Below are 3213 nucleotides of genomic sequence, written 5' to 3'. Positions count from 1 at the left end.
AAAAAAGTAAGGATATTAAAAACATGGGTTGCCTCCCATGAAGCACTTCTTTAACGTCACTAGCTTGACGGTTGTCCCTTGTTAGGGTGGATTGTAGTGCTTGACGTCTTCTCCTCTCACTATGCAAACGTCCCCACTTGATTCCTTCATGACCTCTAAATGTTCCATAGAAAGAACTTTCCTGATTGTGAACACTTGAGGGAGCTGGGAAGGAATGGTTTTGAGGCCAGGTGGGATTGGCAGATAATTACTTGATATCACTTTATCTCCCGGAGAAAAACCTTCAGTGGGAATTTTCTTGTTTCTCCACCCTCTTGGCAATTTCCCTATCATTCTTCCCTTTCTCTTGAGGATTTCTTCATTGACCCTTATGCCAGGAGGATCCTTCTGATCTGTTTCCATTGATTCTTGTGGCTTTAACTCTTGCAACTCCTGTTTGCCTTCCAAAGACTGTTTTAGAGTTTCAGCTGCTGGATTACTTTCCTCCAAACACAGATGGCTGCTATCATCCTTAGGCTTTTCAGGTTCTGGTTCAGGCTCAGGTGCAGGTTTGAAAACTTTCAAAATGAGCTGTTCATCATGTATTCTCAGAATTAGCTCTCCTTGTTCTACATCTATGAGCGCTCTAGTAGTGGCTAGAAATGGTCTTCCCAGAATGATAGGGTGTAGGTAGCTTTCCTCCATGTCCAAAATGACAAAGTCTGTGGGGAAGTAATAATCTCCCACTTTCACCAGCACATTCTCAACTACCCCTTCAGCTTGCTTCTGAGTTTTGTCAGCCAGTTGTATGATTACATCAGTGGATCTCACCTCATTCAGTTGTAGCCTCTTCATAAGAGTTAGAGGCATCACATTTATGCTAGCTCCTAGATCACAGAATCCTCTGTCAATTTTTGTTTCTCCTATGATGCAAGGAATATGAAAACTTCCTGGGTCTGTTTTCTTAGAGACTGTGTCTTTCTTGATCAGAGCACTGCATTCTTTGTTCATTGTTACCGTTTGTCCTCCCTTCAAAACTCTTTTCTTGCTCAACAATTCCTTTAAATACTTGATGTGTGTAGGCATTTGATGGAGAATCTCAAGAAAGGGAATATTGATATGGAGAGACTTAAATGTCTCTAAAAACCTTGAATAGGTTTTCCCTTTTTCACCTCCTCCTAACCTCTGAGGAAATGGTGCTTTTGGTTGGTATGTTTCCATCGTGCCTTTTTGCAGTTCCTTGGCTTGCTTAGTTTCACTTTCCTGCTTAGCTTCTTCCACACCTTCCTTCAAGGTTTCTGGCTCCTGCTCTGAGGGCCTGATTCCTTCTTCTTCTGAGACTTCCTTCAATATGGTGATGGCCTTGCATTCTTCCCATCTCACTCTCTTTTGTTCCCCTTTAGGATTCTTTTCTGTGTCACTAGGGAACACTGCAGTTGATTTGGGGGCCTGTTGAGATAGCTCTCCTACTTGAGACTCCATCCTCTTGAGTTTTTCACCATGGTTTCTTAAGGTAGTTCTCACATCATCCCTGAAGCTTTTCAATTCAATTATGTCTTGACTCATGGTTGCCATCATTCCTTCTATCCGGTTTAATTGATCTTGAAATTGTTGGTTCGGATTAGGTTGGGTAGGTTGATTATTTTGGCCATGATATGGTGGTTGAGAGTAAGTGTTTTGTGTGGCTTGGTATGATCTTTGGTTGGAGTTTTGGTATGTGGAATTGTTATGTTGGTTGTGGTTGTAAGGTTTGTGGTTTTGTGGTTGGGTTTGTTGGTTCCCCCACCCAAAGTTTGGGTGATTTTTCCATCCTGGGTTGTAAGTGTTGGAATTTGGATCATATGATTGCCTTTGTTGGTTTCCCACATAGTTGGCCTCTTCCCAATCACCTCCTTCAATGCTTACTTCCTCTTGATCTTGTGTGTGTATTGCAGCCACTTGCTTTGTTTCTAATTGTCTGGTAAGCTCTGCTAGTTGCTTGGCAAACACCTTGTTTTGGGCTAGAATTGTATCAACATGGTTCAGCTCCATGACTCCCTTAGTGTTGTGCCTCTCTGATGCATAGTAGTACTCATTCTCAGCCACTGTCTCAATCACTTCAATGGCTTCTTCCACAGTCTTTTTCCTGTTCAATGAACCTCCTGATGAATGGTCTACAGCCTTCCTTGATTCATAAGAGAGTCCATCATAGAAAATATGCAATTGCACCCAGTCATGGAACATGTCTGGTGGGCATTTCCTTGTCAAATCCTTGAACCTCTCCCATGCCTCGTAGAGAGTTTCACCATCTTGTTGTCTAAAAGTTTGAACCTCAGATCGAAGCCTATTGACCTTTTATGGGGGGTAGAAACGTGCCAGAAACTTGCTTTTCACCTCATCCCATGTTGTTAGACTCCCCCTTGGGAATGATTCCAGCCACTTAGCTGCTTTGTCCCTAAGTGAAAATGGGAACAAAAGCAGTTTATAGGCATCTTCCTGGACTCCATTGGACTTCATAGTGTCACAAATTCTCAGGAATTTTGTGAGATGTTGGTTTGGGTCTTCATTAGCACTTCCACCAAATGAACAATGATTCTCCACAAGTGATATTAGCTGTGGTTTGAGCTCAAAATTGTTGGCCTGAATGGGTGGTTTCTGAATGCTGCTACCACAATTCCCAGAGGTTGGGTTTATGTATGAACTAAGAACCCTCCTCTCAGGAATGGCATTGTTTCCATCGGCTCTCTCATGGTTGTGAACTTCTCTATCCATGTTGAGATCTAGAGCTTCCTCAAAATTGTCCTCAGATTCTCCTTCAGATTCTTCTTCTCCCAGTACTCTCTTCCCTCTTGCTTCCCTTCTAAGTCTATGAAGGGTCCTCTCTGGTTCGGTATATGGAGGAGTCGATGTCTCTCCTCTCCTACCTGTCATACAAGAACACAGCACAGGCAACAAACAAGTGAAATACTCTTGGTTAATGGAAGAGTATGGTTAGAGCAATTGAGGAATTAATTCAAACAGTTAGTGAGTCAGTGAGTTAGTTGCTTGAATTTAAAGGCATAAAGAAAGAAAGCATGTAACAGAGTGCAGAAATTAAAATTCAACAAGTAACTTGTACTGAATTAATCAAAACAAAAAATATTGCTCAATCTAGTTAACTTCCAATTTGAGAATTGTCAATCGAAAACCAATCCCCGGCAACGGCGCCATAAACTTTATGCGCATAAACTAGTTATGCTACGATTAAGGAAATTG

At 41.9% G+C, this 3213-nt stretch overlaps 1 non-coding gene across 1 annotated transcript; it reads left to right on the top strand.

The window, feature by feature from the left end:
* Positions 1–2200: 2200 nt before the first annotated feature.
* Positions 2201–2304, top strand: LOC112740091 (small nucleolar RNA R71). The gene has a single exon (XR_003171025.1). It is a non-coding gene; the product is annotated as a small nucleolar RNA R71 (small nucleolar RNA).
* Positions 2305–3213: the final 909 nt, after the last annotated feature.

This window comes from Arachis hypogaea, chromosome 13, assembly GCF_003086295.3.
Source record: "Arachis hypogaea cultivar Tifrunner chromosome 13, arahy.Tifrunner.gnm2.J5K5, whole genome shotgun sequence".
Taxonomy (NCBI): Eukaryota; Viridiplantae; Streptophyta; class Magnoliopsida; order Fabales; family Fabaceae; genus Arachis; species Arachis hypogaea.
This window is presented reverse-complemented; position numbering and strand designations above follow the sequence as displayed.